Raw genomic sequence first — 14,325 nt, forward strand, 5'->3', positions numbered from 1 at the left:
AAAGTGTCATTGAGCAAAAAAAAGACAAATGGCTCACTCATTGACCTTTGTCAAAAAAAAGAAGTAACTTGTGTTATACATGTGTGTGTCAGAGAAACATTGAAAGGTTGAAGTTCAGACCTTATGAGTGCATACACATTTATTTTATTTCTGGATGTTTTATCTGTTGTTATGTGTGGTCTGTTTTTGGTCATTTGATGTAAAAGTTTTGATATTAAAACAATGCTTTCTTTGTGACAGTGTTCACCTTCGGTTTGTTTTGTATTGTGGAAATAAGATTACAAAAAATATTGAAAACATGATATCAACACTTATTGCAATAAATTCCAATGTTCTTATAATTTGTTGTCTTGAAATGTGGAATTACAGTTCTGTACCAGATAATCATTCATTAATGGAGTTCCCTGTATTTTCACTTTAGAATACTGTTCCAGGTTGTAAGTTATTCCCTCATAATTGTATGGTAATTCTTTATTAATTATTCATGAGTTCCCTGTATTTTCCTTTCCCTCAGTCATTGCCTTACATACAGGGATCATTTACCCAAACAAAGAGACACACACCATACTGTATTTAAATCATAAACCTATCTGAGGTAAATTGGCTAGATATGGCTAGGCACTTAGAGTGGGGATGGGGTTCCATTCTGTAATTGATTTCTGGTTAAAGACCACAATCACAAAGCAATTGTCCATACAAACTTCTATTTACTGCAACACGACCATCGGCTCGAAGAAAATTTCTGAATGAACTTGACGTATTTGCCTGTTTTTATACCCGTATGTCCTGGGGCGGGTATGCAAATACTGTCTGCCTAATTCCCATTGGCCTTTTTTCATAGATCAGAGGCATATTCGGCACTCAAGAGAGACCCCTAGTGTCACTTCTTCCACACAACTTCGAAGTGAGCGACAGAAGGGAACTAAAACACAAAGCAAATTACAAATCTATCGGACTCTAAAATCACAGGCTCAGTGAGCACAGTCTTGCCATCAAGAGAGGCAGACACAGAAAAACATGGTTACCCAGAGAAGAAAGGGTGTGTGCTCACTGTACGACAGGTGAGGTTAAGACAGAGGTGCACTTTCTCCTTCACTGCACAAAATGTAAAGATACAAGGGACACAGAGCAGCACTGGCTGCAAGATACATTTTAACGTGTCATAGCCTGAGAGACAGTGGGTGAATGTTTTATGTGTTTTACCCGCATGTGTCATGCCAATGTTCACCACAGTGACCCTTTGAATGGAATTGAATTGAGAGAGAGAGAGAGATGAAAGGGACACATGCCGTTATTACCCAGCAAACCTTTATTATTCCAGTTGGAATAACTTCAGTATGCCATGTCTGCCATAGCTTGTGAGAGTATTCAGCAGTCATATTATGTCAAATTGAGAGAAAAAACTACAAAGGAATGTTCTCTGATATTCAATATTACACATATTATGTTTACAGTAACAACTTAAGCTTCATACACATAATCATACTGTCAAAACTACAGGGCTATGTTATGCTCACAGATAGATGTCTGTGCGTTTGCAAAATGTAGAACAGTTAAGTATCATCAACTAATAACAGAACTTGTATAAAAGCGTGCACATTATTTACTAAATGAATAATGTGAATAATGAGAAATCAATTAAATCAGATTATAATGCTGTTAAAAGAACTAGTTCTTTTTAGTTTTGGGTGAACTATTCTTTAAAGAGTGGACTTTATTATTCTAATTTCAAACACTAGTTTTTATAGCCACAAACTGCAAAAGAGAAATATTGTGGTAATATATAAAGAAGTCAAAGTTCCTGCTGTCACAGTTCCTGCAGTCACAGTTCCTGCAGTCACAGTTCCTGCAGTCACAGTTCCTGCCACCTGTGATGTCACAACTCTGCTATTCAGAGACTGAACACCTCTGAAGTTGTTAGTAATCAGCATCTGTGGGCTTGTGCCATGGAAATGGACAGTTGATCTGAAGAGGCTGATCTGTTTGGAGAGAATTTAAAATAATCTTAAAATGTGAAGAATCAACCTAATATAAATGATTATTTTTTAATGTTAATCAAAGAGTTGCATTGACTTACCAACTCATGGCTGACTTTGATGGTGTCTTTAAACACAGTCCAGATCACAACTTCATTACAGCTGGGTGTGGTAAGGGAGCCTTGGTAACGGTAATATTTCTTTCTGTTCACATTTTCAAGCAGACTGTCCATTGTAATTTGGTGCATGATGTCTGATGTTGCTTGACCTAAATATATACCAGAGGGTGTAAGGAAACAACCCATCTCTCTTCAATTAATTTGAGGATGTTTTCAAAATTATGCAGGTGAAGGGATTATACATTATGCTAAAGTTAGATGCAATTTACACCCCAGTGCAAATAGTGGCAAATATTATTTGCACCCCAAACTTGGTAGATTAATGGTAGATAGGGTAGACTGGGTACAGTTGAGACATAGGTACAGTTGAGGCACCTTAAATAACTTGCGTGCGCAGCAAGCACAAGTTGTGATTTTTGCTGTGCACATGCGTATTAGTGTCCTCTTTGATCGTGGGAAATTTGAACAATGGACGCATCTCCGATCCGAAGATATTGGCAAAAGTTTTTTTTCTAAGGTAAGACGTTCACTTCACCATGCACACTCCACAATGAATAGCTTATTATCCTTATGTGACTGTTAAACGTAACTGGTATAATCACAAACGTTATTCTGTGCCCTAAAAACGGGCATATTTCATGGTATTGTGTCATGCATGGTCATTGCAAAATCTAGAGAAATGCGTGAGGTGGCCATCAGGGTACAGTTGAGACACACTGTCTCAACTGTACCCATGATAGAGTTCTATTACGTCACACGCTGTTTAGTTGTTCAGTGTTATGATAACAGGTTAAATGTCATAATTAGCCAGCATAAGACACAAATGAAAATAAAATTGTATATTTGTGATATTTAAACTGTGTATTATTAATGAAAATATTTTCTAACATGAATGTTATAAGGATAACCTAGCATGTTGTCAAATAGGCAAGGTGGTAAAACGGGTACAGTTGATACACCATTTTTAAGATGTGTGCAGCAGTCACATAGTTAATTTAAAGAGAGAGAGAGTGTGTGTGTGTGGGGTTGTGTGTGTGTGTGCTATGCTGTTTATGTTGTGTATACATAGCCTGTATGAGGACTTTTTGTTTATGTTTTTGTTACACCTGTTGCAGGATGCCCCACAACAGAGCTAGGACAACGAATAGGGAGTGCCAGGATACCTATTAGAGAGGGCCTCAAAAGAGGTAGAGGACACAAAATGCCTGGTGTGTGACCGAATGGTTCTCAAGTTCACGGTCGGGAGAGAAATGGGTGTCCTGCTCTAGGTGCAGCATGTGGTCACACGTAGAGTGTACCCTTGGCGGAGACAGCTACACATGCCATCATTGTGAAAGTGACACCTGAATCAATTTTTTCCTTTGTTGGTTGTTTACTGTTACTTTTGACATTGTTATTATTAGTGTTGTTATTGGAATGTTTCCATTTGTACTGTTGCAATATCTGTTCATGAAATATCTTGTTCCTGTTTTATACATTTTAACCAGTGCTAATTTAAATAAAATGAATTAATTTAAATGGATGAATAAACAAACATGTTGCCCAAATAATTAACAGAGTATAGGGTCATCATTGCAGCAAGTTTATTGTGTTTATTAGTCCCACAGACACCTTACACCTAAACATAACCTTAACCCAGATAACACATGTACTGTACATCTTCAAGTTGTCTGTTTTAGTTTTTTCATCTGGAAAGCATCACATTATAAGTAACATCTGCTAAAAATCCTTAAAAGATCAGATTAACAAACATTTTCACATTCAGTGTCTTACTGATATCCAAGAGGAAATGTTTCATAGAGGTATTACAGATGAGCAAACAATGTAAAAAAGACCATAGTTTTTTACATTGATTGACATCGGTACCTGAAAACGTAGTTGTGTTTGAACAAGTGGAACTCTAAGTGACAGTGCAAGTACAAGACGACATAATCAAAGTTTTAGTATTACTGAGTGCACCTTTAAGCATTCAAACTGTATGGGCAGTTGACAAAACCATTTCCTTACCTGCATTGGTGATGTTTGACAAGTAAGATGTTAAGATTTCCCAGCTTTTTGTTTTGCTTGTGTCATTGGTTCCCTAATGGTTAAATAAAGATACGTTTATAATATATATTTACTTAAGGGTTGCATTTCCCATCTCTGAATGTAATAAAGATGGCATTGCTTACCTCGATGAAGAAACCAAGAACAGCTAATCCTGTTGCATCATTAGCATCTAAAGCCGCTTTAACACTCCTGTTGTACTTTGAATGAACGTTCACGATGTGCAGCTGAGAGACAGAATTAAAGTGACACAGTGAATGATTGATCACACATAAATTCAAACATTAAGTTATATTTTCCTATACTATTTATACCTCCATTGGGTATTGTTTGCCATCCACAGTGTGCTCAGAGCCAGGTCCGGAGCTGCCGTTACCCCAGTGGAGATGGAAATTTACAGAGTTATAAAGACCAGGAAGATCACCTCCCTCCACTGCCATTGTAGTCACCATCCAGGTTGACCACCACTAAGAAGACCAATAATATTTTACTTACAAGTTCAACCACATACTATATCAACACTGAGGTTGAGCATCATGCACTGTGTATCGCCAACATTTCTCAACTAGCGTCTACTTTTGTACTTTTCTGAGCATTACTGTGTTTAAAGGATGAAATGCTTTTGTTGCAGTATTCCTCACAGGTCTCTTTGAAAAATAAATAAATAAAGCATCAACTAAATAAATAAATGTAAATGTTGTGATAGCTTTATCACAGGTATGATCAATTAATTAATCTTTAACAAGACATAAACAACACAATAAGACAAATACAGTCACTTGTAATTAAAGTACAAGTATTGAATTGTAAGCCAACCAGACTATATTTAGTAAGAAATAGCAAACCCTAAAAAAATGCATTTGATCGGTGTGTCAAATAAATGCAGAAAACAACAATAAATTACATTTCCTGTTGGGCAGCACCCTTACCAGAATGACCACTGTTTATAATTGACATAAAAGTTGCGTTGTCACCAAAACCAGTAAAGTTGAATGTGGTCAGTTTGGGATTTGCCTGAACATTTGCAGTCACAATATCAATGGGAGATTGCCTTGATCCATTGCAGAATTGTGAGACAATATTGGGCCACTTGGTAACATCTATTACAAATGAACATAAAACCAGAAAATTTACTTTTGCTCATGAAATTATACATAAGAGCATGCTGATACACTCAAACACCCATAATGTGGAATTCTAAAAGTAAATTGAGCAAGAATTTATTAATTTATTGTTTATGTATATGCGTATTTTAGGGTAAAACAAAAAATAAATCATACTTACTGCAGGCTGGCTCATGATAGCACCATTCTGTTTAGGATAAAACTACAGTATTAAATGAACAGCTCACAAAAAAAAAAAAAAAAACATCCAATCATTTTCTCATAATTTATATATCAGAAGAATCAGAATCAGAATCAGAATCAGCTTTATTGCCAAGTATGCTTACACATACAAGGAATTTGTCTAGGTGACAGGAGCTTCCAGTCAACAACAATACAAACAATACCAAAAAAAAAACAGCAGCAAGGCATAGGTAATTAAAAACAAAAAAGAACACAAAATAAATAATTATACATATACGTACATAAACTCACCTTCATACATACCCACATACACACACGTAGTGCAAATCTAATACAATCTGTATATAAAGAACAAAAAACTGTATATTATGTACAGAGCAATGTAAGTAATGGCAGAAGTGGATAAGTTGGATAATATAATTTAAATTAAAATTAAACTGTGTATTGCACATAATTATTGCTCAATGGGGGTAATTTAACTGTTCATTAGATGGATGGCCTGAGGGAAAAAACTGTTCCTGTGTCTGACGGTTCTGGTGCTCAGTGCTCTGAAGCGCCGGCCAGAAGGCAACAGTTCAAAAAGGTAGTGGGCAGGGTGAGTGGGGTCCAGAGTGATTTTACCAGCCTTTTTCCTCACTCTGGAAGTGTATAGTTCTTGAAGGGAGGGCAGGGGGCAACCAATAATCCTCTCAGCAGACCGAACTGTCCTTTGTAGTCTTCTGATGTCTAATTTCGTGGCTGCACCAAACCAGACAGTTACTGAAGTGCAGAGGACAGACTCAATGACCGCTGAGTAGAACTGTTTCAGCAGCACTGGTGGCAGGTTGAATTTCCTCAGTTGGCGAAGGAAGTACAACCTCTGCTGGGCCTTTTTCACAATGGAGTCGATGTGTATCTCCCACTTCAGGTCCTGTGAGATGGTAGTGCCCAGGAACCTGAATGACTCCACTGCTGACACAGTGCTGTTTAGAATGGTGAGGGGGGACAATGTTGGGGTGTTCCTCCTAAAGTCCACAATCATCTCCACTGTTTTGAGCGTGTTCAGCTCCAGGTTGTTTTGACTGCACCAGACAGCCAGCCGTTCAACCTCCTTTCTATACGCAGACTCATCATCATCTCGGATGAGGCCGATGACAGTGGTGTCGTCTGCAAACTTCAGGAGCTTGACAGAGTGGTCCTTGGTGGTGCAGTCATTGGTGTACAGGGAGAAGAGTAGTGGGGAGAGCACACATCCCTGGGGGGCACCAGTGCTGATGGTACAGGTGGTGGAAGTGAATTTTCCCTGCCTCACAAGCTGCTGCCTGTCCGTCAGAAAGCTGGTAATCCACTGACAGGTAGAGGTGGGAACAGGGAGTTGGTTTAACTTAGTCCGGAGTATATCTGGTATGATTGTGTTGAAAGCCGAGCTGAAGTCCACAAAAAGGATCCTTGCGTATGTCCCCGGTCTGTCCAGATGTTGCAGGATATGATGCAAACCCATGTTGACTGCATCATCCACAGACCTGTTTGCTCGATAAGCAAATTGAAGGGGGTCCAGAAAGGGTCCAGTGATGTCCTTCAGGTGGGCCAACACCAGTCTCTCAAATGACTTCATGACCACAGATGTCAGGGCGACAGGTCTGTAGTCATTAAGTCCTGTGATTTTTGGTTTCTTAGGGACGGGGATAATGACTGAGCGTTTGAAGCAGCATGGGACTTCACATTGCTCCAGTGATCTATTGAAGATCTGAGTGAAGATGGGGGCCAGTTGGTTAGCACAGGAACGAAGGCAAGCTGGTGAGATGCCATCTGGTCCTGGAGCCTTCCTTGTCCTTTGCTTCCGAAAGACACGGCACACATCGTCCTCACAGATCTTTAGTGCAGGTAGTGTAGCAGGAGGGGGAGGAGGGGGTTGCAGGAGGTGTTAATGGTTGTGTGAAATGAAGGTCCGAGTGCATGTGGGGTGTGAAATCGGGCCTTTCAAATCTGCAGTAAAACACATTCAGGTCGTCAGCCAGTCGTTGGTCCGCCACAGGGTTGGGGGTAGGAGTCCTGTAATTAGTAAGTTGTTTCAGGCCACTCCACACTGATGCTGGGTCGTTAGCTGAAAACTTGTTTTTCAGCTTCTCAGAGTAGCTTCTTTTAGCCACTCTGATTTCCCTATTCAGTGTGTTCCTGGCCTGATTATACAAGACTCTATCCCCACCCCTGTAAGCCTCCTCTTTGGCATGACGAAGCTGTCTGAGTTTTCCTGTGAACCATGGTTTATCATTGTTGAATGACAAAAATGTCCTAGTAGGGATGCACATATCCTCACAGAAACTGATGTATGATGTAACAGTATCTGTGAGCTCGTCCAGGTCTGTAGCTGCAGCTTCAAAAACACTCCAATCAGTGCAGTCAAAGCAGGCTTGTAGTTCCAGCTCTGCTTCAATAGTCCATCTCCTTATAGTCCTTACAACTGGCTTGGTTGATTTTAATTTCTGCCTGTAGGTCGGGAGAAGATGAACCAGACAGTGATCAGAGAGACCCAAAGCTGCACGTGGGACAGAGCGATATGCATCCTTTAATGTAGTATAGCAGTGGTCCAGTATATTCCTGTCTCTGGTGGGGCATGTAATGTGCTGTCTGTATTTGGGCAGTTCGCGTGTGAGATTTGTTTTGTTAAAGTCCCCAAGAATAATAATGACTGAGTCCGGGTATTGTTGTTCTGTGTCTGAGATTTGATCAGCCAGCTGTTGCAGCGCTAAGTTCCCAGACGCGTTTGGAGGAATGTAAACACTCACCAGAATAAACGAAGAAAACTCCCGCGGCGAGTAGAACGGCTTACAGTTAATAAAGAGCGCTTCCAGATTAGGACAGCACATCCTCTTTAGTGTTGTTACATCTGTACACCAACTTTCGTTGATGTAAAAGCATGTTCCACCACCTCTCGTTTTCCCCGTTAACTCCGCGATGCGATCCGCTCTGAACAGCTGGAAGCCCGGCAGATGTAATGCGCTGTCCGGAATGGCTTCACTCAACCAGGTTTCAGTGAAGCACAGTGCAGCAGAGTTTGAAAAGTCCTTATTAGTATGTGTGAGGAGATGTAGTTCGTCCGTTTTGTTGGGAAGAGAGCGGAGATTCGCGAGATGAATGTATATATAAATATAAAGATAAAATATTGCCTAAATGATTTGCAATTTCAGCGTAAGATTTGTGAAAGCGTGAATCAAACAGCAAGTGTAAATTTTTGCATGTGCACAGAACGTTTTGTAAAGATGTAAATCAAATTGCAAGTGTCATCATTCCTACTCAATCTGCCCCGAGTGGCATTTGAATCCCGGTATGGGAGCCGGACATGCTAGAAAGGAGGCTATAAAAGCTGATTGCAGGTTGCAATGTTTTAGGTCATGTTTAGGCACAAAAACATTGCCAAAAGTGTAAGCATGAAAAAAGGATGTCAGAAGAATACAGATCATATTTACTTTGTGTTAATTTGAAGTTACAGATTCACAAAACATGAATTACACTTATGAAAAGCATTTAAGTATTGCTAAGATTTTTTTCTTACACTTGCATCTTGATTTACACATTCACAAAATGTTCTGTGCTCATGCAACTTATTTTTTTATTTGAGTTATGCTTTCAAATATCTTGCACAAATGCTTGTAACTTAATTTATGCTTTTACAAATCTTACTCTACACGTGCAAATCTTTAAGGTACTATTTTAACTTAATTTGACATATTTTTACAATACATTCTCTTCCCTGCCTAGTAGCTGGTGATATGCACGAATAATGCAAATCACCAACACATTCATAAACATTGATTAAACAGTTTAAACATTGATCTGTTTCTCAAACACACCTATTATATTTCTAATGAAAACATGTATTTAACCACTGGTGCTGAATAAATTACTTTTGTGCTGCATGTATGTGCTTTTTGCTGCTTCAAAGTTCTGGCCACTATTAAATTGCATAGAATTGACCTACAGAGCTGAGATATTCTTCTAAAACATTTTGTTTGTTTTTAGCAGAAGAAAGATTTTTGTTTTTGTTTTTGTAGCCTATCTCTTTAACAAATAATCAAAGAATAATCTAGAATGTGACACCATTCCTTAAAAAGTTTTAGAGGCTTTAATATCTACTCGCTATTGCTAAAAAGAATAAATTAAAAGAAAAAGGAAAATAGGTCTATTGAGATTAAGTGATGCTGAGATTTATCTACTCACCCACTGTTGACTCTGCACTGTGAGCAGTGGGGCACAGAATGGCAGCAAGGCACGTTACCAGCAAGACAATCATCTAAATAATAATAATAATAATAAAAAAATCCTTACAATGAAGAACTATACATAATTGGGTACACATTTTGTACCCAAACTAAATTTTAATTTAATTTAATTTGAAATGGATAAATGTCTTACCTTAGTTTTTGAAGAGACTGACCTGTCTGTGTGCAGTAATATTATGATGTGGCACCATTCCCGAATATTAATACTCTTGGCTGCTCACCTGTATGTGGGTGTGTCAACTGCATTTTTGTATGCGTCTGAATCGTTATTAGAGCATTCACATGTCACCACCTCACTAGAAATCTTTTGTTTCAGATTCAGAAGATTACTTTAAAATGTACACTACCTGTCAAAAGTTTTGAAACACTTGCCTGAAAAGTTTCTCATGATCTTAAAAATCTTTTGATCTGAAAGTATGCTTAAATATTTGAAATTAGTTTGTAGACAAAAAATAAAATTGTGCCACCACATTAATTTATTTAATTACAAAACATTTTTATTAAAAAAACAAATTTTCTTTTTTTTTTTAAATGGATGACCATTGGACCGAATAATTAAGAAAAAGCAGCCACTAAGTGCCCAGCATATAGATGGGAACTCCTTCAATACTGTTTAAAAAGCATCCCATGGTGATCCCTCAAGAAATTGGTTGAGAAAATGAGAGAATATTTCTGCAAATTCTAGGCAAAGTGACAGACACACAAACACACAGTTTTTATTTATTTTGGATTTTTTTTTTTAGTCATCAACATAATTCCCTCTTCTTTTTCCTCATTAACTATTTTTCCATCCAAGGATTGTTTGCAAAAAAAGTTTTAGCACATCAAAATAAAGCTGATGGAAACGCAATATTTTTGTAAGCAATATTCAACATAATAATTTTCGTTTAACTCTAGTGCATAAACTCTATGTTGATACTTCAAATGTCACGAAAAAATGGTTTGGAAACACTTTTTGTCAAGAAAATTTGCATTAACACAAAAATGTAGGTGACACATGAAAGAATTTACCTGTAAAATGTAGATGTGTTTTTGTTCATGTTTTGTTTATGTCCTTTATTTTGAAATGTTTTTCATGTTCCATGCCATGTTTTATTCCTGTTTCCTGGTCATGTGATCATCCTGTTTCCCTCCATGTTAATGTATCGTAGTTGGTGTACTTCGTTCCATGTTCAAGTTTATAGCCAAGTCTAGTTCATGTTCTACTTCATGGTCAAGCCAAGTTAAGTTTATGTCTAGTCATAGTTTATAGTCATGTTCATGTTTATGTTTCACGTTTATAGTTAGGGTTGTGGACTTCACTTATATAAATAAACTGCACTTGGGTTCTCGTCAAATCATCATCATCGTCTCTTCGTCATTGTCATTGCCAGCTACAAGCGTTACAGAATACTCGACCACCCATTATGTACAGAACGGATCAGCTTTTGCATCTACGTCAGGGAAATCAACCCCTTCAGGATTACGTGGAGGATTTTTGTGCTCTGGCAGGCCTAGTGGACTTTAACGAAGTTGCCCTCAAATACATTTTTTGTTTTGGACTGATTGAGTCAGTCTGTTCCTTAATGCCTAGCGGGCACAGTCCCCTCGACCTGGCTCAATATATATATCGACCTCGCCCTACAGATCACTGGTTCCATGTTCACTGTGGGGAGGCGGACGTGAGCGCCAGAGTTCCACATCGTGGCGCCGCCCGCCACAGTTCCACGTCATGGCTGCCGCCACGCTATAGTTCCACGTCAAGGCCACCGCCACGCCAGAGTTCCACGTCATGGCGCCGCCAAGCCAGAGTTTCAAGCCAGCGTCCCACGTCATTACCAATGAGCCCATGCCTGCCATGGCCAACGAGCCAACGTTGCCAGCCTCGTCTGTCCCAGAGCCTGTACCACCAACGTCGTCCTCACGGAGGAGGAGAAGGAGGAGGAGGAGGAGAAGGGATTTCATCTCTGAGTCTCAGTCCATGTCTGCGACCACAGAGGTCGCTTCGAGTCTCAGCCCATGCCCACGACCACAAAGGTCACTCCCAAGACTCTGCCCAAGCCCACGACCACAGAGGTCGCTCCCGAGACTCTACCCATATTCACGACCACTGGGACCATCTCCGAGTCTCTGCCCATGTACATGACCATGGAGGTCGTTTCCCAGTTACCCACGGCTCCACCTTCCACGACTTTGCCCACGTCATGGCAGCCAAGCCAGAGTCAGCTCCAGGCCACGTTGCTGCCACGCCTCAGCCTGCTCCATGCCAAGTCACAGTCACGCCTCAGCCTGCGCCATGCCATGTCACAGCCAATCCACAGTCTGCTCCATGCCATGTCACAACTGATCCTCAGTATGTCCCATGCCATGTCTTAGCTGAACCCCGGAATTCTCCTCCCATTGTTTCAGCTGAAACCCGGACGCTCCATATCATGTCACAAGCAAGCCTCTGCTCCACGGTCCAGGCCCGCCTCTGGTCCACGGTCCAGTCCCGCCTCTGCTCCATGGTCCAGGCCTGTCTCTGCTCCACGGTCCAGCCACCCCCCCTCCCCGCAACTCCATCATAGTGAAGTTTGTTATGTTTTGGGGCGTCGTGAGCCGCCCCTAGAGGGGGGGATATGTAACATCTAGATGCGTTTTTGTTCATGTTTTATTTATGTCCTTTATTTTTAAATGTTTTTCATGATCTATGTCATGTTTTGTTCCTGTTTCCTTGTCATGTGATCATCCTGTTTCCTTCCATGTTAATGTATCGTAGTTGGTGTACTTCGTTCCATGTTCAAGTTTATAGCCAAGTCTAGTTCATGTTCTACTTCATGGTCAAGCCAAGTTAATTTTATGTCTAGTCATAGTTTATAGTCATGTTCATGTTTATGTTTCACGTTTATAGTTAGGGTTGTGGACTTCACTTATATAAATAAACTGCACTTGGGTTCTCGTCAAATCATCGTCATCGTCTCTTTGTCATTGCCATTGCCAGCTACAAGCGTTACATTACCCCAATCGTTAGCCTGTGTTTATCATGACGACAAGATATACATCCTTGAAAGCTAATTTATTGTACATGATTATGGATTGATCTTAATGGCATATTGATCAGATGTTGCAAACATGATCTCAAATCATGCACATTGACAAGTGCATGGAGAACAAATTAATGGCCACTGTTTGTGATTAATTTAATCATGGTAGAAATCCATTTATTTATTGAAGTTGCTTTTCCACACCATTCAACATAGACGGCAGTCACGGAATTAGCCCACAATACAAAAAACATGTAATTTCTATGCACAAAAGAAATACACAATACAAGGAGAAAAGCATCAGTGTGCTTTTTTGGAACACTAACATAGCCCAATTCTATAAAATTATTGTTAAAATTCCCTGTAATAAATTAAATAAATTACCAAACAAAAAAAATATATATAAATGCCTTTTCTTTACGGCTTCAGGGCAGATGCGACAAAGAGATTTTTTTAGGCATGATGTCATCACGCAAACAGTTTTTTTTATCGATAAAAGGCCATTTGAATGGAAACAGGCAAAAGACGGCAAATTTCGCAAAATTTGTTTTACGCATTTTCACTTGACGATGACAAAACAGTATGTGTGAACAAAAATGAGTGAATTGCATTTTCTTTCCTGTGTGCATTATTAACACAGCTGATTTCAATATGAAGGCATTTGACAACCTGAGGTCCATTTGAGAATATGACTTTAATTTATTTGTCTGTGTTAACTCTTTAAAAATCATGAATCTTGGATCAGAGAAATTTGAGTGAAGTTAGATTTCAATTTCTTAAGGACAATTATAAAATGTTCAGATGGCCGTGTTAACTGTTTTGAGAGCAGTGACCTGCGTTTGAAGAAATGTGTAAAATCGATTGAGGAAAAAATGTGATTTAAAAAGTATGCAACTACATGATTAGAGATACACATGAAACAAAAATACAAATTGGTACAAACATTTTTGTAGACTTACAAAAAGTAAGTCTTATTTGACACTTTTCATTCTTAACCCAGAAATGTTTTATCAACCTGTTAAGATGTAAAGTACATCCTCATTTCACAGAGTTAAAAATAAACTGTTTATATCAGTCATTGTTATTTTTCTTTAGAGGATGAGGAAAATCAACTTTTAACTGCCTCAGGGAAGACTCACAAATATTCAGATGATAAACCTGTTTGCTTTATTTTCAGATGCACTATTTTCATAGTCATCTTATGCTTCTTTCTTTTTTAACTAATCTAGACACTAAATAGTGGCTTCACATCCTCCGCTTGCTCAAAAACACACTGTAACTTGTGAGGTTAATAAACAAAATTCAGCACTGATTAATTAAATTATTCAAAAGTTTTAATTCCAGAAGGAAGTACTTACATTTGCCACTCATTAGTCATTACATGTACTGAATTATTTATGATCATTTACAGTCATGGGTCTTCTTTGGTATATGAGCTTAGCTCAAAGTCTAGATATTTAAGATAAAATATCTTTAAATAATATCCATAATGCAAATGTTTACCAACTCAACCAAATCAGATTGAGAGCATCAGAGGACAGCAATGTCCAACACAAATTTCAATTGGATTCACGTACGGGCTCTTGTCCGAGTGATCCATATAGACTGCACTAATC

General features: G+C 38.9%; 1 pseudogene; it reads right to left on the bottom strand.

The window, feature by feature from the left end:
- Positions 1–1,291: 1,291 nt before the first annotated feature.
- On the bottom strand, positions 1,292–9,869 carry LOC127633415 (carbonic anhydrase 6-like; annotated as a pseudogene).
- Positions 9,870–14,325: the final 4,456 nt, after the last annotated feature.

This window comes from Xyrauchen texanus, chromosome 40 (genome assembly GCF_025860055.1).
Source record: "Xyrauchen texanus isolate HMW12.3.18 chromosome 40, RBS_HiC_50CHRs, whole genome shotgun sequence".
Lineage (NCBI taxonomy): Eukaryota > Metazoa > Chordata > Actinopteri > Cypriniformes > Catostomidae > Xyrauchen > Xyrauchen texanus.